At 42.4% G+C, this 24,250-nt stretch overlaps 1 protein-coding gene and 1 pseudogene across 2 annotated transcripts in view; one reads left to right on the forward strand and one right to left on the reverse strand.

The window, feature by feature from the left end:
- The window catches only part of Egflam (EGF like, fibronectin type III and laminin G domains), a 179,968-nt gene that overhangs the window by 35,364 nt on the left and 120,354 nt on the right, over nt 1-24,250 (forward strand). The gene's annotated exons all lie outside the window — the stretch shown is intronic.
- LOC129671868 (peptidyl-prolyl cis-trans isomerase FKBP3-like) lies at nt 13,072-13,730 on the reverse strand (annotated as a pseudogene).

Below are 24,250 nucleotides of genomic sequence, written 5' to 3' on the forward strand. Positions count from 1 at the left end.
CCTTGGCTGGCACTGAGACTCTCTTGAGTGTTTGCTTCTTTCCCATCCGGCAACAGTCTGCGTCATTCACTGCCTTAACTGACCACGACGCTAGCTCTAGCTAAGCAATGTCAAAAGTAACCTGCGGAGTTTGCTTTTCAAGGACTCCTCCAGGCCCGGCTCTGACATCAGGTGAGACTTACTGCATCACAGCTTGTGGGACCCTCCCTACCCCTCCTTGTGTTGGCTTTCCCACCAACTCGTTTGCTCAGTCCCAGCGAGCTCACAGCATCACGCACCCTCTCTCTGGACCATATCTAGACTTTAAGTCGCTCACAGGAGCTCCTGTATTGGAGTTTGGCATGGCACCAAGACGTCTGTCATATATTAGGTACTCTGTTGCATAACTTTTTTGAGTGCCAGTGGATATAAAATCTAAAGCTTATTAAATTACCACATTACCATTTATAAAAAAAAACTTGCATAAAGTGTTTACTTATTTATTTTTGAGACATTGTCATGTGTAGCCCAGGCTGGCCCCAATTTCTCTATGTAGCTCAAGTTGACCCTGAGCTCCTTGATCTTCCTGCCTTTACCTCCCAAGTGCTGGGATTACATGTATGTGCCACCAAGCCTCATATATGGGATGTAGTAGCTGAACCCAGAGCTCCATGCATGCTAGGCAAACGCTCATAAGCTGAACTACATTTCTAGCACATTAAAAAAAATGACTTATTGACCAAAATTATCTAATTTCTTAAAAAAGCGTTTTTTATTTTTATTGTAATGTGGTTGTGTGTGTGTGTGTGTGTGTGTGTGTGTGTGTGTGTAGTCAGGCAGTGCTCATGTGTAGGTAGTGCAGCTTCGGGTTTGGAGCTGGAGTTTCAGCTGGTTGGGAGCCACCTGACATTGAACTAGGAGTTGAACTTAGGACCTCCATCAGAGCAGTATGGGCTCTTAACTGCCAAGCCAGGCATCCTTCCAGCCCCTGAATGTTTGTTATATAGCAAGCATTAAAAACAAAACAAAACAAAAAACTACTTCCTTATTTTTTGTGTTAGCTAATTTAACCCTAAATCAAAAATCGGTAAAACGATGCTACATGTCAGTTCAATGATGAAGCACATTTAACAGCTAAGGAAATGGTCACAGAAAGGAGCAGTTTAGGAACTACAGCCTGGGAGTGGCAGAGGCAGGTCCTGAGCTGATGAGGATGCACTGTGCCCTGGTTATGTGTGCCACTCTGGTATGTGGCATGGGGTCTGCAACAGAAAAGATGGATGCAGGCAACATGACCTCCTTGGGTGTCCCACCCCTGTATAGTAGCCATACTTCTGCTGCAGTATCCCAATGCCTTTTTGCTATTGCCTCCTTGCAAAGCATCTTCAGTTATCTGTGTATGTACTGTGTGGCTTAGAGAAACCACAGATGGTTTGAATTCAGAATCTAGGACGTGTAACAGGCCAGGTAAGCAAGGTTTGGCTGTGGCATGCAAATTTTAGCCAGTACCCTAAAAGAGTGTTCAGCATGATGAATCTCACATGCATTTATTAAGCACCTGTGGTGTGCTGGGCGTGGTTGTAGGTGTCTGGTGCTTCTAAACAAAAACAGATATTTATATTGTAGAGGAAGGAAGACTTTAAACCAGCTGAAAGTAAATGCGTGCGTGCGTGCGCGCGCGCGTGTGTGTGTGTGTGTGTGTGTGTGTGTGTGTGTACACAATAGAACACAAGAAACACTGACTTGACTGCCAAAGGCAGCTGAGCATACAGGACAGGGACAGATATTTATAACAAGGTTACAATGGTCAGGCTGGTCTCAGTGGAGTAAACGGGGTGAGGAGGTTACCAATGAACAGAATGGGAAGCCAACAAGCTCCAGGATGGAGTGCAGCTGCTATGTGAGCACCAGGAAGCACTGAGAAGTCATCTGACTGGGCTGCAGCTAGGTTGAGTGGGAGGAAATGAGGAAGATAAGAAGCACAGTTGGAATCAAGGTCATGTGGGAATAGGGAACAGGGTTGGAGGAAGAGGGATAAACTTGTGAGGCCTTTTCTTCTCTTTTCTTTTCCTTTTGGGTTGTGCTAGAAACTAATCACAAAGCTTAAAGGTGCTTTACCACTGAGCCAAACCCAAGACATTTAAGATTTCCTTTTTATCACAAAACTTTGGCCATTTTCTGCTGAGAATAGGATTTAGGAGTTTGAAGGCAGAAAGAGAGAAGCCTGTCAGGAGGTAAATGCAGTAACACAGAAGAGGGAAAGATGTAAGCAAGGCAGGGCTGTGGTCCACAAGCACTCGGGCTGGGTGTATATGTTAAAAATAATGCCAACAGAATTTTCAGAGACATTAGGTATCTGTGTGTGGGTAAGAGAAGAAAGAATCGAGGATGAAACCATGATTTTTAGCCTGAGCAACTCAATGGAGACCTCATGTTGATCCAGATGAAGAAGGCTGTGGGTAAATCAGGTCTGATGGTCAGAACATCAGGAATTCAATCTTAAATGCATGGCACTGGAGAAGCTTTCATAAGGATGGGAGCTGAACTGTGAACTTGCAGTGCATGGAGGGAACTGTGGGCAAAACAATGGTCTGGAATGCTTTGTGATAGTTACACATTGTCAACTTGACAGAATCTAGAATCACCTGAGAAAAAGAGTATCACTGAGTTACAAGAATAGGTTGTCCTATAGCATGTCTGTGGGGGATTGTTTTGATTGTGTTAGTTGATAAGACCCAACCAACAGTGGGTGGCGCCCATTCCCTGGGTTTGTGTCCTGGCTTGTATCAAGAAGGAGAAGCTGAGCAAGCCTGCATTCACTATTTCTCTGCTCCTGGCAGTAGATGTGACTGTCTGCTTCAAGTTCTTGCTACCATGACTTCTTTGTACAATGGACTATAAACTGGAATTGTGAGCTGAAATAAATCCTTTCTATGCTAGGCTGGTTTTTGTCAGATTATTTTGTCACAGCAACAGGAAATGAAGCTAGAATAAATCTCTTTAAGTTAACATGATAAATGGGGAAAAGAATACAAAGTAGAAACCCTGGGAGGTCAGAGAGTTAGAAGGAACCACCCACAGCTGCTCAGAGGGAGTGAGGTAAATTTAGGGATAAGCTGGGGAAGAGCCTGAAATCAAGTGGAGGACATAGATCAGAGGGACAAGGGATTAAGCTGCAAATGTTCCTAGGCCAAGTAAGATGATGACAAGCACTACCCATTGGAGTGGCAGAACAGAAGCCACTGGGGCCTTTGTGGCAGGCACCTTGGTGACACTTAGGACATTGTTTGAGTGAGGAGTGCTTTAATGGAAAGTGGGAGGAGGGACAGAGGGGTGAGAATAGCTGACAATAAACAAGGTATTTAGATGATGATTTCAGGAACTGTTTCTAGAAAGTAGGGGTGAGTTGGACAGTAGTGGACAGGACAAAAAGGGTCAGGGTATTGTTTACTTTAATGGGAGAAATAGCAGTAGGTTTAAATAATTCCTAGCCAAACCCTTAAGTACCAACATAACATCTTTCAACGCTAGGGTTAACAGAAAACTTGGGGAAACAGGTTGGGAGATGGAGCTCTGAAAGTGGGGGTGGGTGAGAGCAAGAGGAGTGTATGAATCGGAAATAAACAAGATGTGTTTCAGAATTCACATCATTTAAAATTTGTAGGATTGGAGAGAGCTAGTGGACCACTATGTCTGGGTTAAGCAAGTGACTATGTTAGGCGAGCTCACTGTCCAGGATCTGATACATATGTGACACCAATCTCCTTATACCTCCGTCAGCAACAGAAGTCCAGCCTAATCTTGAGACAGAGGAGTGCCCTCTCAACTAGACATGGAGGCTCGTAACCATGACTGAAGACCTCAGTCAGTTTCTGTAAGATGTAGCACTGGCCCTGGCACAGACATGGCAGCCGCTCAAGTTTTGTGTTCAAATCTCAGCTCAGCCACACTCTTACTCTAAAGGCTCTGAGCCTTTTTTGCATGATGGGGAAATAGTAATGAGTATCTCATATGGTTGTTACAAGGATTGCATGGGAAAATAAACAAATACTGACATAAAGCAAAGCTTCAGGAAAAGAGCCGCCTTATTCTTGCTAAAGTAGAAATTAATTTTATTCCCATCCCTTGGCTTAATTTTTCTTCAATAGTTCAAAAGCAGCACTTCAACCAAGCTCTTGAAATCTAAGACTATTTCTTGGAGAGGTCTGTGCTTTAGGTTCCTATGATTCAGAAAGAGTGTCTGAAAAACAGGTCTTTCTTCCCCTGCTCAAGTACCTGTAAAATAGACAATATATATTTTTCTAAAGCTTCCCATATGCCCAGTAAGAACTGAGCTTTGTTCATTTCAGCTCCTGGGTAATTTACTGAACAGGCAGAGTGTCTGAGTGGGGATTCTGTGAATAACCTCCAGCCTTGCTGCTGCGGGCTATCCTCAGGCCTGGATATAACAGTTAGCTCATTCTGGATTCTTGGAATCCCAGAGTGTAGCTGGTGTCACTCAACGCATCTGCACAGCCACTGCAGGAGAGCCCAGGAGGGTTGTTGCCACCATTTCACAGCGATTAGAAAGCACTGAGTAGGACCAGATGAACAGAGTACTTACCTTGGCCCTGTGATTTGTCCAGCACCCTTCTTAAAGGACTTCCATGACGAGAAAACCACCTCTTCAATCTGACTTCTCTTCCCCGGTCCACAGAGCCCTCTCCCTACAATCAATGACGAGTTATAAAGAGAAGCAGCTGAGCAGTCTCTCAGTGAGAGCTGAAATATCACCAGGAAGCAAAAAATCTCACCAGAAATATGAGCTGAGGGTAGCTGTGGCCATCAGAAAGCCACTCATAGATGGTGCTTTATGACAGGAAGAGACCTTTGAGAAAGACGGTTTGGGACAGAATGAATAGGGTCAGCCTCTCAAGGACAACTCCTGTTAACAAAAGGGTCTCCATAGGGCCCCAGAGAGAAGAGCACTAGTTACTGTCACATCCCTGTGACCACAGTGACCGACAGAAACAAGGGAAGGGAGGAAAGACTGATTTGGGCTCATGATTTCAAGGAGTGTCACCCTATCATGGTGAAGAAAGCATTACAGAGCAACTCAGGTCTTGGTGGCAGGAGTGTGACTCCAGCTGTTCACATCATGGAATCAGGAGGAGAGACCGAGTCAGGCTCCGGGAGCCGATGTTTAGTGGGCCAGCCTCACCGGTTAGACCCTACCTCCTGAAGGTTTACAGTCACAAAGCACTGCCACACTGCAGGGAAGGAGTGTTCAAAATATGAGCCAGCAGGGGACATCACAGATTCAGCCACCACAGGGAGAGTGTGCAAATGTGGGAATAGAGATGAGTTGCCAGGCGACATGGATGAGGGTGAAGAGTGGGATTCCTAGTTTTTCTTTGCTTTGTCTTGAGAGTTGCTCAATGCGTGGAGAATATTAGCTCAAATATCGGAGGCAGTAGAGGTTAAATGTGCAGTTACTCTTGTGTGTACTTGAAGCTCCACTAAGATAGATTTGTTTTTCAAAAAAAGCAGTTTGGGTACCAAGAGTAAACAAGGACAATGATCAAAAAATCTGGGGGAACAACACCCTAAGCTGCCAGTGAGGAGAGCCGAGAGGCTAACAGATGTGCAGCCGGCACCTTTAATTTCTCACATGCTGGTATCGTCTGCTGGTTCGAGAGGTGGGGCATGGAAGAGGAAGATAAGTAAAGCCTGGGTAAAAGTGTGATTAGAAGCAGTCAGAATCCTGCATCTCTTTCTCATTTCTACCTAGCTTAGAAATCGCCTCACTTCTAAAAAGGCCAGGAATGTAGAAATTCTGTGGATGAATGGCAGCTACCACAACTGAGGAGATGAGTGCCTCAGTGAAAGGTGTAGACCTATTCACTGACAAGAACTTGCCGACTAAGCACGGAGAATTTGGGTTGACTGTTCTCTCCTTCAGATAGGATATGGGGCCCTTCCCTTGGACTTGGCCAGCCTGAGATGAAAGAGGCAATGTTGCAGACGGTGAGAACTCAAAACCACTACAGACAAGGCTGGTAGTCAGCAGTCCACTCTCACACAGCTTGCAATGTTAGAACAGTTAAGTATGAAGATAAAATTAAGGCTGCCCAGGCATCTAAAGAATGTCTCTAATACCTCAAACATAATGTCACACCCCTAGACAAAGAACTGCAGGCCACCACCGACTTCCAGCAAAAGGAAAATTAGTCGTTCCCAGGGATGAGTGCCTTCCTGGTTGTCTAATCCGGAGTGGTCATCCTGGGACCCATACATACATCACCAACAGAAACAGACTCAGCAGCTTAAATACGTTTGTGCATCTACTACAGCACACGCACACACGTACATTGTAACAATAATAATCAGAGACAAAGAAGCTATATACTTGATAGTTCAGGGGAGGGACCAGTAAGGAGCTGTTGGGAGGATATCTGGAAGGGTCTGAAAGAAGGAAAGGGGTGAGGGAAAGCGATATAATTCAATTTCAATTAAAACCATATTAAAATGGTTAATAAAAGAAAGTCGCAGCTTGGAGGGAATAGAGACCACAAAAGGGAGAAAGATATAAAAGAAACATCCAGAAACGCTCTCCGATCCTAGACAGATGAGATTCTGCTCACGGCATGAAGGCAGGATAATAGCAAGGAGAAGAGAAATCTCTTTTTTGAAGCGTCACAGTGTCTTTAAGCAGAATGTTATTTCAAACAGCGCCAGGGGATCGGTCAACTCACCCATCCACACTCGCCATTTGTTCACCTTGTCACACCTCTCTAAGACAAGTGGGCCCAGCCAGGCCCCCATCCTTGACCACATGCCTGCCTCGCTCAGCCTGGTGCACTGGTTGGTCTCCTGCTTCACGGGGAAGCTAAACTCCTAAATCTCTCTCATTCAAGGCCATTTTCCTAAACCGCAGTTGCTGCTATTATTGCTATGGTATAATTTATATTCTTTTTGCTCCCGAGTAGCACAAGTTTTATTTATTCTTGTTTGTGAATGTGTCGTAATTGTGCTGCTGAGGAAGCCGTTTTTCACATGGGGGGGGGGAGAAAAACGACCTGTGTGGCAGTTTACTATGCCAGTGATCCCCAGGGAAGAGACCATTCCTCTGGTATTCACCGCCTTCCTAGACTCCTTCCCGGAGCTGGCTGCTTCCTGGAAAGGCCACATGCAGGAGAATTCAAAAGCCGGCGAATAACAGGAACAAGTCCTGCAGGAGTTCTGGCAAACAGCAGACCTGGTCCTCCATCCATGTGGGTGATCCCACCTTACAGGTGGATTGTTGAGGCAAGACTAGGCCAGTCCTGCAGATGACAGACCATGGGGCCATGGAGTTTCATCAAGGTCCCAGGTATAGGACCGTGGTGGACACATATGGAGTAAGATTGAAGCTGCTCAGTTCTGGGCATGTGTGCTACTGAGTAACATATAATTAAATGGCTTTTTTTTTGTTTGGTAGTCCATTGGACCTATGGCCTGATATAGCCAGGGATCTGGTTTGAGTTGTATCTTTTAATGCAGCCCAGAAAAAACATGGCTTGTAGTTCATTCTGTTGCTTTTTGCAAGTAACTCTCTTAGTGAACTTTCTTTTTGTCTAGTTGAGGAAAAAATATGTTTTAAAGGTTTTTAGAGATTTCAGGATTGTACAGCTAAGAGTGGAGGTATTCAGCAGTAAGGACTTTATTTCAAAAAGACAGCTTCTCCTTATCTAGCCCACGCTGACCCTGAATTCAGGATTCTTGTGTCTCAGACTATTGAATGATGACATTACAGGCATGTGCCACATGCCTGGCTGGGGTTTTCTAACTTCCTTGATCTCTGTTCTTATTGCCCTGGCTTATTTTAGAGTGGGATGTGGTTTTCCTAGATCTTGAGTGCTGTAAATTAAGTCAGGAGCATGGCTGCTGTTATCACATCCAAAGAGGAATGCAGACATACCTTAAAAGGATTAAAGGCTTTAATCTCAAACAGTGAAGGTAAAGTTAGTTTGTAGAAGAAAATATAGATGTTTAAAAGTGATATCAAATTGAGAGGCAAACAAAGTGACTGATCAGAGAGATTTGACAGATTAGGATATTCCCAACTCTCAAGAAAACAGAGAAACCAGAGGCAACTTAAAACAGCACAGGAGAGAGAGAGGAGGCAGTTTTACTGGGACAGTGTTAGACAGTTTGAAGAGAGAACAAGCTAGTTGCAGGTGAAGACAGAACATGCCAGAGAATGAGAAGGAGCCAGAAGATTAGAAAAGATTGCTAGAGTTAGTTTGAGGTTAAGCAGAGTATTTCAGTTAGAATCTGAGAGAAGCCAGTTTGAATCAGACAGCTTGGAGAGGTGTTTGAGCCAGAACAGCTGAGTTGAACCAGCTGGCAAGAGTTCAGAAAGAACTAGAAAGGGTAAGCTTATTCAGCAGTAAGTCTCAGGGCTGAACACATTCTAGACCTAGATTAGATTATATGGTGGCTAGAAGCTTCCAGGACTAGGTCTAGGGTAGCAGATGGGAGGCAGTAAGCCCTTGAGACAACAATCGCATCAGGCAAATAAAAGTTCTTTTCTTTTTTAATTTATTCAATTTAGATCCAGATCATAGCCACCCCCCTCATCTCCTCCCAGTCCCACCCTCCCTCTCTTTTCTCTATCCCTGTCTCCTATTCCTCAGAAGGAGGGAGTGCTACTCTCTTACCAACTGACTCCAGACTATCAAGTCTCTTTAAGACCACCTACATCTTCTTCCTCTGGCCACCTAGCCCTGGGAAGTGACCTAAGAGCAGGCAATAGATTTTATGTCAGAAACAAATCCTGGTCACCTTAATAGGTGACCTACATGGGGACTGAGCTGCCTATTGGTTACATTTGAGCAGGGGGCCTGTGGTCTTCGGTGGTACATCAGTCTCTGCAGGGCCCCCTGGGCCCAGATTTATTGGCTCTGTTAATATTCTTGTGGAGCTCCAGTCCTCTCCAGGTCCTCCTATCCCCCCAGTCTTTCACAAGACTCCCTGTGCTCCGCCCAATTTTGCCTTTGAGTTTTAGCACCTGCTTTGATCCTGTGCTGGGTGGAGTTTTTCAGAGAACATTATGGAAGGCTCCTGTCCTGTTCCCTCTCTTCAACCACATCTGGTGGCTGAAGATCTATATGCGCCCTTCCGAATGAGAATTAAGCATCCTCCCTAGGGTTCACCTTGTTACTTAGCTTCTTTAGGTCTGTGGATTGTAGTATGGTTATCCTGTATTGTATGGCTAATATCTGCTTATAAGTGAGAGTATATACCTTTCACGTCTTCCTGGGTCTGGGCTACCTCACTCAGGATGATCTTTTCCAGATTCATCATTTGCCTGCAGATCTCATGATATCTTTGTTTTCAATAGCTGAATTGTATTTTATTGTGTAGATGTGCCACAGTTTCTTTATCCATTCTTTGGTTGAGGAACATCTGGGTTGTTTCCACTTTCTGGCTATTATGAATAAAGTTGCTATGAAAATAGTTGAGCAAATGTCCTTGTTGTATGGTAGAACATCTTTTGGGTATATGCCCAGGAGTGGTATAGCTGGGTCTTGAGGTAGAGCTGTTCCCATTTTTCTGAGAAAGCGCCAGATTGATTTTCAAAGTGGTTGTATGAGTTTGTACTTCCACGAGCAATGGAGGAGGATTCCCCTTTCTCTGCAACCTTGCCAGCATTTGCTGTCACTTAAGTTTTTGTTCTTAGCCATTCTGATACGTGTAAGATGGAATCTCAGAGTCATTCTGATTTGCATTTCCCTGATAACTAAGGACGGTGAGCATTTCTTTAAGTGATACTTGGCCATTTGATATTCCTCTGTTGAGAATTCTCTGTTTAGCTTTGTACCCCAGTTTTTAATTGGATTATTTAATTTGTTGGTGTTTAATTTATTGAATTCTTTATATAATCTGGATATTAGCACTCTGTTGGATGTAGGGTTGGTGAGCAGCTTTTTCCAGTCTGGAGGGTATCATTTTGTTCTATTGACAGTGTCCTTTGCTTTACAGAAGCTTTTCACTTTCAATAGGTCCCACTTACTAATTGTAGTTTTTAGAGCCTGTGCTGTTTGTGTTCTGTTCAGAAAGTTAGCTCCTCTGTCAATGAGTTCAAGGCTCTTCCCCCCTTTTTCTTCTAATAGATTTAGTGTGTCTGCTTTTATGTTGAGGTCTTTGACCCACTTGGACTTCAGTTTTGTGTAGGGTGATAAATATGGATCTATTTTCATTTTTCTACATGTAGACATCCAGTTAGACCAGGACCATTTGTTGAAGATGCTGTCTTTTTTTTTCCTCCATTGTATGGCTTTGGCTCCTTTGTAAAAAATCAGGTGTCCATAAGTGTGTGGGTTTATTTCAGGGTCTTCAATTCGATTCCATTGATCCACCAGTCAGTTTCTATGCCAGTACCATGCAGTTTTTATTACTGTGCTCTATAGTACAGCTTGAGATCAGGGATGGAGATACCTCCAGAAGATCTTTTATTTTACAGGATTGTTTTAGCTATTCTGTTTTGTTTGTTTGTTTGTTTGGTTTTTTTTTTGTTTGTTTGTTTCATATGAAGTTGAGAATTGGTCTTGTCAGGTCCATATATAATTGTGCTGGCATTTTGATGGGGATTACATTGAATCTGTAAACTGCTTTTGGTAGGATAGCCATTTTTATAATGTTGATCCTACCTATCTATGAGTATCAGAGATCTTTCCATCTTCTGATATCTTCTTCAATTTCTTTCTTCAGAGACTTGATGTTTTTCATATAGTTCTTTAACTTGCTTGGTTAGAGTTACACCAAGATACTTTATATATTTTGTGGCTATTGTGAAGGGTGTTGTTTTCCTAATTTTTTTCTCAGCCTGTTTTTCTTTTATTTACAGGAGGACTATCATATATATATAAATATATATATGTGTGTGTGTGTGTGTGTGTGTGTGTGTGTGTGTGTGGTTTTGTTGTTATTGTTGTTTTTTGGTTAATTTTGTATCAAGCCTCTTTGCTGGAGGTGTTTATCAGTTGTAGAAATTCCCTGGTGGAATTTTGGGGTCACTCATATATACTATCATATCATCTTCGAATAGTGATACTTTGACTTCATTCTTTCCAGTTTGTATCCCCTTGTTCTCTTTTAATTGTCTTATTGCTTTAGTTAGGACTTCAAGTACTATATTGAAAAAATATGGAGAGAATGAACAGCCTTGACTCGTCCCTGATTTCAGTGGGATTGATTTAAGTTTCTCTCTGTTTAGTTTGATGTTGGCTGTAGGCTTGCTGTGTATTGCTTTTACTATGTTTAGGTATGTGCCTTGTATCCCTGATCTCTCCAAGACTTTATACGTAAATCAGTGTTGGATTTTGTCAAATGCTTTTTCAGCATCTAAGAAGATGATCATGTGATTTTTTTTTCAGTTTGTTTATATAATGGATTTCTATATATTGAATCACCCCTGCTTGGCTGGGATGAAATCTACTTGGTCTTGGTGAATGATGTTTTTGATGTGTTCTTGGATTCAGTTTGCAGGTATTTTATTGAGAATTTTTGCATCAATATTCATAAGAGAAATTGGTCTGGAAGTCTCTTTCTAAAAGTTACATTTACAGACTGCTATCTGGTGCTTCTCTGGCTTGCTGTGGTTTCTGGTTCTGAGTTGCTTTTAGCCTTTTAGGAGGTCTGGTTATTCCATCCCTATAGTTCTGTGTGGGAAAAAAAATATTTTCCCAGAAAAAAAAAAAACGGATGGAAAGATATCCCTTAGGAATAAACAAATTTTTTCTCACTGTACTCAAGCAGTCCCTTGAAAAATCTTTCTTCTCACAGATGCTAAATGGGAGACTTAGATATTACCATTCAAAGACATACAGCCAGAGAGCTCTTATTAACATTTTGCAACAACCAGCCTAGTTTCTGCCTCTTTTCCTGTCCTTCACAGACACAGGATGCCCACTCCATCAATAGAACCATGCCATGGCACACTTATGGTGAAGTTCTTGCTAGATATCTTCTGTTCATGAGACCCTCTCCATGCTAGGGCTGTTGTATCATGAGCAACAAAGCCTGGCATTGCAGTCCTGAGTGCTAGTTTTGAAACCACGTGTCTCTAGCTATTTGTAGCTTGTGACCTTAAACCCATCTCTCATATTCCTTTGGGTTTCCAAATCCAAAAATCTAAGGTTCTCAATGTTTGTATTACGGGGTTGCTCAAAGCTTAAGAACTCAGAACATGGACTAAATTTTTGGCAAATGGGTAGATAGGGACAGACAGTGTGTAGCTTAGTATTCTTTGCCTTGTACGTGAGGCTCTGTATTCAGTACTCAACACTTTGACATAAAAAGATAAAATAGACATAAGGAAGATAATAATGATGATTATGGTGATGATGATGTGGTGGTGGTAATGATGAGCTCTAGAGAAACAAGTTGACTTTAGGACATTTTTTCTTTTTTTTAAATTTTATTTTCAACACAGGGTTTCCCTGTGTAGCCTTGGCTGTTCTGGATTCACTTTATAGACAGGCTGTCCTTGAACTCATATAGACCCACCTTCCAGAGGATTTTTTTTCATTCTTTTTTTAATTACAGTTTATTCACTTTGTATCCCAGCTGTAGCCCCACCCTCATCCCATCCCAATCCCACCCCCTCCCTCTACTCCTTCCCTGCCCCTCCCCGAGTCCACTGATAGGGGAAGTCCTCCGCCCCTTCCCTCTGACCCTAGCCTATCAGGTCTCATCAGAGGATTCTTAAATGTTCCTTTCTTTGAGGTCTCCCTAATTTAGAATGGACAGAAAAAAAAGGCAGATCCTGTTTCATGTGCTGCATATCCCTGTTTATTTATTTATTTTTTTCAAGACAATCCATGACATCTTTATTGAGCCTTTTTAATTTACAGTATGAGGTAAAAGGAAAAGCAGTTTTCTTCATTATTTACTGTATAGCTTCATTATTTGCTATATAGCTATAGCAGAACAGCTGAGACCTGAAGGGACTTCCAGAGGATTACAGTTCTCAAAAATTGACATCAAGTAAACACTGTTCAACTCCTTGGTTTTTCCAGTTGACTCTTCTCTCACAAAAGTACAAGCTCTGACTAGTCATGTTAAGTTTCAAGGCCAAGTTCTTATTGTTGCTGATGTCTTAAGATCCGAATCACTGGTTCGGTCAATATGTACTAATTCTACTTCAGAAGTGAGGGTTAGCATTTGGTGGAATTTTGACATCAGACTGTCCTTGCTTTCCATCTCCATTTGAGCCCTTTCTCCCTTACTCATGGTCAGGGCCACTTCATCCTGTCCTCTTGATAACCTTGCCTACTCTGACCTTGAAACTTAAAGGCTTGGCGTTTTTCTTCTTCTTTGAGCTTCTGTGAATATTAGTAACAAAACCAGTCCCATCTGGGAATGTCCCTGTATACCAGCAGTGAACAACATCTCCCTTTTTGGGGAAAGTTGGTTTTCTGTCCCTTTTTTAGAACAGATTTTGTATATTTCTGTGGACCCTCATCAAGAGTCTCTTCAGATTTGGTTTCTTTGGGTTTATCATCATTAAGCTTCACATTTTTCCCTTGCTCAGATTCTTCACTCACAGTCTCAGCACCCTTGAAATGCTATTTCTCAAAAAGATGGTTAAAGGCTGTAACCAAGTGGCCTTTATTAGCTGCCTTAGCTTCATTTTTAATGTTTCCCAATAATTTATGCTCTGCAAGAAACAAATCTGAGCCATGATCCTGTGGAAACTTGAGAGTGTCCTTCTTGGGCAGCTGCATGCTGAGGGACAGCCACTGCCATCCTCCCTCCCTCTTCTCTCTCCCTTCCCCTCTCTTCCCTCTCTTCTCCTGTTCTCCCCCCCTCCTCTCCTATCCTGAGGTTTCACAACACCTATTTCCAAGTGTACATTAACTCTCATCCCTGTACTGCAGAGCTCTTGATCTTACTCCCTTCTGTAACTAACATGCTATAGCTCTTGGCTAACACCTTCCCCTGTCTCCACCGGGGGTCACCACCACTCTGTTCTCTGCTTCTACAAGGTCCTCACATTTAGATTTCACAGGAGTGAGAACATGTGACATTTCTCTATTAGCCTGACTTATTTTGTGCATCACAATGTCTCCCAAGTTTGTCTGTGCTGTTTCCAATGGCAAGATTTCCTCTCCTTTTAAAGGCTGACTAGTACTCTCCTGAGCATGGCACATTATCTTTACCCATCAATCCATTTATAGATAGACATTTCTAGAGTTTGGGATTTGTTTTCTGTTTGGCCAGCAAGGGCAACAAAACCAGAAATGGCAACATCTATAAAACATTTAAAGTCTGTTACAGTTCCCTCAATACCAAGATCTTTGTCAAACTACAAGCTTGGAGCAAAGTAAGCCGTCTTAAAACTTCTAGGACTAAGGAAGGAAAGCAGAAACGACAGAGACACAGAATAGAGAGAATATCACCACCAATCATATGCTTTCTTAAATAGGGAAGGGGTGCTAGGCCAGTGAAATATGTGCCTTTTATTTCCATCTATTTACCAAGAAAGATTTAGCCAGTGGTCGGGGATGGAGGTGGGTGTAGGGGGCTGGGCTTCAATGTCAGATGCCTGAGCTCACTGCAGTTTCTCCCACTACCCTGTTGCCATGGTCACTCAAAATATCAAAGTCTCAGTTCTTTTTTTTATGTGTAATATGATATCAGTGGTCACAGGGTTGCTATATGAACTACATGCAATGGTATCTGTATTGTGTACTTCTAAGTGCTGGCTTTAGAATCAATCTCTCTTGGTTCACCAGCTGAGTGAGTTCAGAAAAGTCACTCAATTTCTGTGTCGTGGGTCACCTGTGAAACAGGAATGTTAACACTGAGTGAGAGGTTCAATATATGGGCTCCTTTAGAACATTCTGGCATTTAGTATGTGTTGGATCCTACCCTCTGTCTTTAGTGATAGATACCAACAGATCATCATGTGAGGGCCAATGCGATGAACACCCTCAACATTCAATTATTATCAACTATTAACATGCCCATCTATCTCTCAAAAAACAATACACACTTTTTAAACAAAAGTTAAAATATAGGAAAAAGTTGAAAGAAAATGTAACCAATTTGGGGAAACTCTCAATAACATTCTTTTTATTTTTGTATTTTTTTATATTAATTACAGTTATTTACTTTGTATCCCAGATGTAGCCCTTCATTCCCTCCTAATCCCACCCTCTCTCCCTCTTCTCCACCCAGGCCCCTCTTCAAGTCCACTGATAGGGGAAGTCTTCCTCCCCTTCCATCTGACCCTAGCCTATCAGCTCTCATCAAGACTGGCTGCATTGTCTTCCTCTGTGGCCTGGTAAGGCTGCTCTCCCCTCAGGGGGAGGTGATCAAAAAGCCAGCCACTGACTCCATGTCAGAGACAGTCCCTGTTCCCATTACTAGGGTACCCACTTGGACACTGAGCTGCCATGGGCTACATCTGAGCAGGGGTTCTAGGTGATATCCATGAATGGTCCGTGGTTGGAGTATAAGTCTCAGAAAAGACCCCTGATTCTGTTGCTCTCCTTGTGGAGCTCCTGTCCCCTCTAGGTCTTTCTATCGCCCCCTTCTTTCATAAGATTCCCTGCACTCTGCCCAAAGTTTGGTTATGAGTCTCAGCATCTGCTTTGATATACTGCTAGGTATGCCCTCTGAGTTAGACTTCTGTCCTGTTCCCTGTTTTCTCCTCCCAATGTCCATCCTATTTGTCTCTCTGAGTGAGAATTGATAATCTTACTCAGGGTCTTCTTTCTTGCTTAGCTTCTTTAAGTGTACAGATTTTAGTATGTTTATCCTATATTAAATGTCTAATATCCACTTATAAGTGAGTATATACCGTGTGTGTCTTTCTGCTTCTGGGATACCTCACTTAGGATGATCTTTTCTAGTTCCCATCATCTGCCTGCAAATTTCATGATTTCCTTGTTTTTAATTGCTGAGTAGTATTCCATTGTGTAAATGTACCACAATTTCTGTATCCATTCCTCAACTGAGGGCTATCTGGGTTGTTTCCAGCTTCTGGCTATTACGAATAAAGCAGCTACAAACATGGTTGAGCAAATGTCCTTGTTGTGTACTGGAGCATATTTTGGATATATGCCTAGAGTGGTATAGCTGGATCTTGAGGAAGTGTTATTCCTAATTGTCTGAGAAAGCACCAGATTGATTTCCAAGTCCAAGTGGATCAAAGACCTTAACATAAAACCAGTACACTAAATCGGTTAAAAGAAAAAGTGGGGAAGAGCCTAAAACTCATTGGCACAGGAGACAACTTCCTGAATAGAACACCAACAGCACAGGCTCTAAGATCAACAATCAATAAATGGGACTTCATGAAATTGAAAAGCTTCTGTAAAGCAAAGGACACTGTTGTCAGAACAAAACGACAGCCTACAGATTGGGAAAGGATCTTCACCAACCCCATATCTGACAGAGGGCTAATATCCAGAATATATAAAGAACTTAAGTTAAACAGCCACTTTGATGAAGGTATTTATCAGCTGTAGGAGTTCCCTGGTAGAGTTTTTGGGGTCACTTAGGTATACTATCATATCATCTGCAAATAGTGATACTTTGACTTTTTCCTTTCCGATTTGTATCCCCTTGATCTCCTTTAGTTGTCTTATTGCTCTAGCAAGGACTTCCAGAACTATGTTGAAGAGATATGGAGAGAGTGGGCAACCTTGCCTTGTCCCTGATTTCAGTGGGATTGATTTAAGTTTCTCTCCATTGGGTTTGATATTGGCTATAGGCTTGCTGTATATTGCCTTTACTATGTTCAGGTGTGTGCCTTGTATCCCTGATCTCTCCAATACTTTAAACATGAATGGATGTTGGATTTTGTCAAATGCCTTTTCAGCATCTAAGGAGATGATCATGGTACTGTCATAGAAACAGACTGGTGGATCAATGGAATTGAATAGAAGATCCTGAAATAAATCCACACACTTAGGGACACCTGATTTTTGACAAAGATGCCAAAACCATTCAATGGAAAAAATACAGCATCTTCAACAAATGGTGCTGGTCTAACTGGATGTCTACATGTAGAAAAATGAAAATAGATCCATACTTATCACCCTGCACAAAATTAAAGTCCAAGTGGATCAAAGACCTCAATATAAACACAGACACACTAAACCTGTTAGAAGAAAAAGTGGGGAAGAGCCTTGAACTCATTGGCACAGGAGACAACTTCCTGAACAGAACACCAACAGCACAGGCTCTAAGAGCAACAATCAATAAATGGGACCTCTCCTCACGAAACTGAAAACCTTCTGTAAAGCAAAGGACACTGTCATCAGCACAAAATGACTGCCTACAGATTGGGAAAGTATCTTCACCAACCCTATATCTGACAGAGGACTAATATCCAGTATATATAAAGAGCTCAAGAAGTTAAACAGCAACAAATCAAGTAATCCAATTAAAAAATGGAGAACAGAGCTAAACAGAGAATTCTCAATAGAGGAATATCGAATGGCAGAGAAACACTTAAAGAAATGCTTAACATCCTTAGTCATGAGCGAAATGCAAATCAAAACGACCCTAAGATTTCACTTTACATCCATCAGAATGGCTAAGATCAAAAACTCAAGTGACAACACATGCTGGAGAGGTTGTGGAGAAAGGAGAACCCTCCTCCACTGCTGGTAGGAATGTAAACTTGTACAACCACTCTGGAAAGCAATCTGGCGCTTCCTCAGACAACTAGAAATAGTGCTTCCTCAAGACGCAGCTATTCCACTCCTAGGCATATACCCACAAGATTCTCAAGTACACAATAAGGACATTCACTCAACCATGTTTGTAGCAGCTATATTTGTAATAGCCAGAAGCTGAAAACAGCCCAGATGCCCCTCAGTGGAGGAATGGATACAGAAATTGTGGTACATCTACACAATGGAATATTACTCAGCAATAAAAAACAAAGAAATCATGAAATTTGCAGGTAAATGGTGGGATCTGGAAAAGATCATCCTGAGTGAGCTATCCCAGAAGCAGAAAGACACACATGGTATATACTCACTCATATAGACATATAATATAGGATAAACCTACTAAAATCTGTACACCTAAAGAAACTAATCAAGAGAGAGGACTCTTGCTAAAATGCTCAATCCCTGTTCCAAAAGGCAAAGAGGATGGACATCATCAGAAGAAGAAAACAGGAAACAAGTTAGGAGTCTCCCACGGAGGGCCTCTGAAAGGCTCTGCCCTGCAGACTATCAAAGCAGATGTTGAGACTTATGACTAAACTTTGGGCAGAATGCAGGGAATCTTATGAAAGAAGTGGGAAATAGCAGTAAGAGCTGGAGAGGACAGGAGGTCCACAAGGAGAGCAACAGAACCAAAAATTTGAGCACAGGGGTCTTTCCTGAGACTCATACTCCAACCAAGTACCAGGCATGGAGATAACCTAGAACCCCTGCACAGATGTAGTCCATGGCAGTTTAGTGTCCAAGTGGGTTCTATAGTAACAGGAACAGGGACTACTTCTGACATGAACTGATTGGCCTGCTCTTTGATCACCTCCCCCTGTGGGGAGAGCAGCCTTACCAGGCCACAGAGGAAGACAATGGAGCCACTCCTGATGAGACCTAACAGACTAGGATCAGAAGGAAGAAAAAGAAACCCTCCCCTACCAGTGGACTTGGGGAGGGGAGTGTGTGGAGAAGGGGAAGGAAGGGAGGGTTTGGGAGGGGAGGAGGGAAGGAACTAGAGGGGAGATATAAAGTAAATAAAGTATAATTAAAAATTAAAAAATAAAAAAGAAGTTAAACAGCAAAAAATCAAGTAATCTAATTAAAAAATGGGGTACAGAGCTAAACAGAGAATTCTCAATTGAAGAATACTGAATTGCAGAGAAACACTTAAAGAAATGCTCAACGTACTTAGTCATCAGGGAAATGCAAATCAAAACCCCGAGATTTCACCTTACACCCATCAGAATGACAAAGATCAAAACCTCAAGGGACAACACATGCTGGAGAGGTTGTGGAGAAAGGGGAACCCTCCTCCACTGCTGGTGGGAATGTAAACTTGTACAACCCCTTTGGAAATCAATAACATTTCTGTTGATTATTTTTTCAGGAAAATATTATTTTCTCAGAAAAGAATATGTTTTGTAAAGTCATGTATTGTATTACACTTCTGTGTTATGTGCACAGTCCTTCGTGTCTGTACATGGATGTATCATGTTCATGTGTTATATATACCACCACGTGTTGTTTGCACAGCTGTGCATTGTATGTAGAGCTGTGTGTTGTATTACAGTCATGTGTTGCATATCCAACCTTGTATTGCTTGCAGTCATGTGTTGTACGTATGTTCATGTGGCATGTGTACCGTCGTTGTGTATGGTCATGTGTTATTTGTATGCGAACGGCATTTGTGTAGTCATGCATTGTGTGTATAATCGTGTGTTGTATGTACACTCATGTAGCATATGTCCAGTGCTGTGCTGTGTGTATAGTCATGTGTTTTACACACTCACGTGTTGTGTGCACGACCATGTGTTGTATGTGCACGCATGTCGCAAATGTATAGTCATGTGTTTTATGTTCACTCATGTGGCATATAGGCAGCCATGTGTTACTCATATGGTGCGCACAGTAGTGGGATATGTGCGCTTACGTGGCATAGGCACACCCATGTGTGTGTACACATTCACTCAGAGACTGCTTTGATCACCTACACTGGAAAAGAATCCTTTCCACTTCTTATGCCAAACTCTTGTCAAACATCATTTAAGTGAGAGGACACTGACGCCCGTGATCCACTCCCACGTTCTTGCCTAGGTTGCTGCTGTTTGAGTTTTTCTTTGTCATGACTGTGGGAAGATGGATGTGCTTGTACAGAAAACTTTTTCCCACAGAAGATTATTTCTTTATACAGAGTGTGAGAATTGTGGGTATTTGGGCATATTGGCATATATTTAAGACTCATCTGACAATGTCTGTCTACTTTTTAAGGGTAATACAAGCTATGCATGATGGTGCTTTCCTGTACTCTCATCTCAGCATTTGGAAAGCAAGGGTGGGCAAAGAAAGTTTGCTCTCCGCCTAGGCCTACTGAGAGCTTGTGGCATAAACCAAGTGCTGGGATGTAGCTCAGGGAAGAAGGCTTGCTCACCTGCGTAAAACTCTGTGTTCCATCTCCCTCACAAACACAAACACAAAAGTAACCATAGCAGGTTAAATCAAACTGTATAAAATGCTGCTATGGAACTTATCGTTATTAAATCTTGTCTTAGCTGGGAATGGTGGCAGATGTTTTAATCCCAGCCTTCAGAAGGCAGATGGGGCACAGGGAGCATCACTGTGAGCTCAAGGCTAGACTCGTCTGCGTTATAAGTTTCATGCCAGGCAGGGCTACGTACCAAAACCTATCTAGTTTCACTTCAGTTTTTCAGTGTGTATGAGTGTGTGTGTGTGCACGCGCGTGTGCTAAGGTATGAATGTGGCGGCCAGAGGACAGCTTTTGTGTAGTTCACTGTCTCCTTCCACCATGTGGGCACTGAAAATTAGGTCACCAGCCTAGTGGAAAGTGCCTTCACCTGTTGAGCCAGACGGTCAGTACCTTGTTTCAATTACAGAAAGTAGTGGCCCCCAGGTTTCCAGGAAGAACTGTACTTCATTAACTACTCGTGTATTCTAAGTATATTTTGAATATGTGTGTTTAAATTTTGTTGTTCCTAGCATTTTGTTTAAGTCCTTTGCCTATTTTCCATCTGTGGACCTTAAATATTTCTGTTGTGTTTTGCATAAGCTCCTTGTGTGTTAAATGATATTATTCTTCCACTGCTCTGTAAATATTTGTCCTTGGGTAATATTTTGACTTTGGTGTTCTTTTTCACATAAGAAATGTTTTGAAACACAATTGGTGTATAATCTGTTTATTTTGTGTATGATTTTTGTCTATGAGCAAAAACCTAGATATAATAATGCTGAAGTGGCTGAGGGTGGCTAGAGAGAACGTCCTTGTTTTATGGCTTTACAAATGTTTATTTCTCAAAAATTTTAATCCATCTGGAGTTAAAGTTATGTCAGTATATAGTATGAATTAAGGCTGGGGATTGATTTTCTCTTCTAATTTGCTAACCAACTGTCCTAATGCTATCTGTGGAATAATTCTTCCATTCCTCATTGATCCAAGATGCCTTTCTTATCATAAATTAAGTTTTTATATGTTCTAGGGCTATCCGTCCCACTCTATTGATCTGCCTGCCCATTCTTATGCCAATTCCATGGTGTTTTAATTATAGTTGAAGGGTCTTTTAAGTCCACTATTCAAGAATGCCCAGCACAGCCAGTGCATTGTGTGCACATGTGAGTAAGGTCAATGGATACTCATCTCTGAGCCTGAGAAGGCCACACAGTGATTGATGTTTATTGAAAAGATGTACTTAAGGGTGTAGATGTGCCTTTAGAAGGGCTTTCAAACACTGGATCACCAGTACAGGACCTAAATCGATCCCACTAGTGTTTAATTCTCTGACTCTGATTTTCTAGTGTTTTGTGTTCTTCAAACACTGGTAGACTGTTGTGATGGTGACCAACCAAAGTCAGGTGAATCATGTGACTGGTGTTATTCCATGAGAGATGAGCTATAGAGATGGACTTTTGACACTCCTTGGAAACAACTCGAATGGTGAGTCCACGAGCTCACCTTTCTCCAAATATTCGTCTAGGCTTCATAATGGGGACCGTGTGGGAAGAAAGATAGAACCAACCCCAAAATCCTTCTTGTTGTAAGCCATGGAACTGTGGCTCACTTGTTATAGCAGTGTTACTTAGCTTATCCTGATTGGGAACAGAAGGTGAGTCAAAATTCTTAGTAGTTGGTACATCATGAATTAAATTAGATCCTTAAATTAGAGAAGTAAAATAGATACCTGCTAGGACACTAGTGAAGAGCACACAGACTGATTTAACCTTGTAATTGACTCAAGCGTACCTCTTTCAGGTGGCAGGGCGGATTTCACATCTTCTTGACTGGGTATTGATTTACTAACTCAGGACTTATCACCATCATGACTCCACTCTCCATGGTTCTTCTAATACCATGACATGATTTGCTTATATCAGAAAATGGAAAGCTGCCCCATCTCATCATTTCAGTTATGTTGATTTTTTTTTCATTGAGAATTTGAGTCTCAATAGGGGATAGCCCACTATTCTGCAACTTCTGTACATCAGACGCGACCACACCATTCATCCCTCAGATCCATGTTAGTGTGTTCACGTTGTCTTTAAAAAGCTAATGTGTGATAGAGTCCCATTCATTCTCCGTTAATTGTAAGAAAGACTTCCTGGCCCTCGATGGGGACCCAGATAACATGTAACTGGGTATGTTAGAAGTTGGTGTCCTCTCTAAGTAGAGAGAAGACAACGGAGCCATGGATGAGAGGTTGGTTTCTGAGAACCGCCGGCCTCCACCCCTACGTGCTACCTGCGCTGGGGTGGGAAGTGGGGGCAGCGTCTCTCAGTGGGCGGCTGCTGTATGTCCACCACCCTCACTTCCCCTGTGTGTGAAATAGAGGCTTTGGAAAGACAGATGGAGAAAGCACATGCAGATTGCTTACGCACGGAAGCTGGTCCTTCAAGTGGCTGTAAGCTTTTACTACTAGCATAGACTGCATGTTTTCTTGTTCTTTGGCTGAGTAGCTACATCCGGCTTGAACTCTGATTTCAGCTCAGAACATCAAGCTGCCTCTAGGCGAGGGTGGGCATAAAACACCAAAGTGTTCTTTGGTCCATGGGCCAAGTGAGTAAGTTATATACAAAACTGTGAACATACCAGGAGTTTTAAAAGTCATCAGCTTTTAAGGTAAAGAGAGGTGGCTGCTTTCCTTTCCAGTTTTGTTTCTTTCTTTTTTTTAAATTTTCTATTATTATTATTGTTATTGTTATTGTTATTATTATTATTATTATTATTATTTAATTTGTATCCCAGTTGTAACTTCCTTCCTCATCTCCTCCTGGTCCCACCCTCCTTTCCTCTTTCTCTCCTATCCCTCTCCCCTAGTCTACTGATAGGGGAAGTCTGATTCTACTGTCTGACCCTAGCCTATACTGCAGAGACTGATACATCAACCAATCACAGTGCATAGAAAGGACCTCTAGGTCCTGTTTGGATGTAGCCCACAGACAGCTCAGTCTCCTTTCCATTTTCAAATGATAGCTATCTTTATTCTGTGAAGGACAGTGAGTTCTCAGTCCTTTGCAATTGTGTATAATAAGCCATAAGACGTAATATGTGGTTTATTAATGGCTGAGCTCTATGTCGTCTGAAGACAGTGGCTTTCCAGGAGGGAGCTACAAGTGAAGTCTGAGCAGGATGTTCCCAACTGTCTTAGGACAACCACAAAGGTTGCGTCTAGGGGCTGGGCATGGTGGTGCACACCTTCAAACCCAGCACTCAGCAGAGGCAGGTGGATCTCTGTGAGCTTGAGGCCAGCCTGGTCTATATAGCGGGTTCCAGACCAGCCAAGGCTAGCTACATAGAGAGACCCTGCCTCAAAACACCAAATAAATAAATAGATAAATAGATAAATAAATGTATGTATGTATGCATGTCTGTATGTTGAATTTTTGTCCCAGCAAGGGACTTGTGTTTCTAGGTTAGGTGTGGACTGCCCAGCCTTCCACAGTGTTGCATATGTTTCCAAGAGTCAGAGTTAGCTCCTGGAATAAAAAAAGTTAAAGGTGGGAAGATTGGTTCTAAAGAGAAAAATGAAGGAAAGCTCTTCTTGGCAAAGAATTGGTGTGGCATTCTGCTTCTGGAAGAGGCACTCAAAGAAGGGATCAGCTTTGTGTTCTCAGAAACTTTTTATGCATGTGTATCTTCACCATGTCCACCCCTCACCAGCTCCAGCTCCTCCCAGGACCACCCATCACATCTCCATGTCCTCCTTCTTTATCTTTTTAAAGTATTGACCACACTGAGGCTAATTCGTCCTGCCCGAATGTGCATTCCCATGGGACCACTCACCGGGCCATGAGGAACCTACCAGTGGGCCTATACCTCAGAGTAACTCCCTCCTCTCCTGACCATCAATCGCTAATTACTCCTCAGCTCGGGGTGGGGGTGTGCCTTAGGAGCCCTATGGATCCTCCATGCTGGGTGGCTTTGTGGTTTTGATTTCCCAGCCTTGGCAGCCTGTTCCAGGTAGCTCGGCTTGTCTAGTGAGAAACTTCTGCCCGGGCAGCAAGGGTCCCCTGCTGAGGTTGCGATGACAAAAACAATGACATGTTTCTTTGCTCATTTTATT

The sequence above is a fragment of the Psammomys obesus genome, unplaced genomic scaffold, assembly GCF_907164565.1.
Source record: "Psammomys obesus unplaced genomic scaffold, mPsaObe1.curated_primary_1811, whole genome shotgun sequence".
NCBI lineage: Eukaryota > Metazoa > Chordata > Mammalia > Rodentia > Muridae > Psammomys > Psammomys obesus.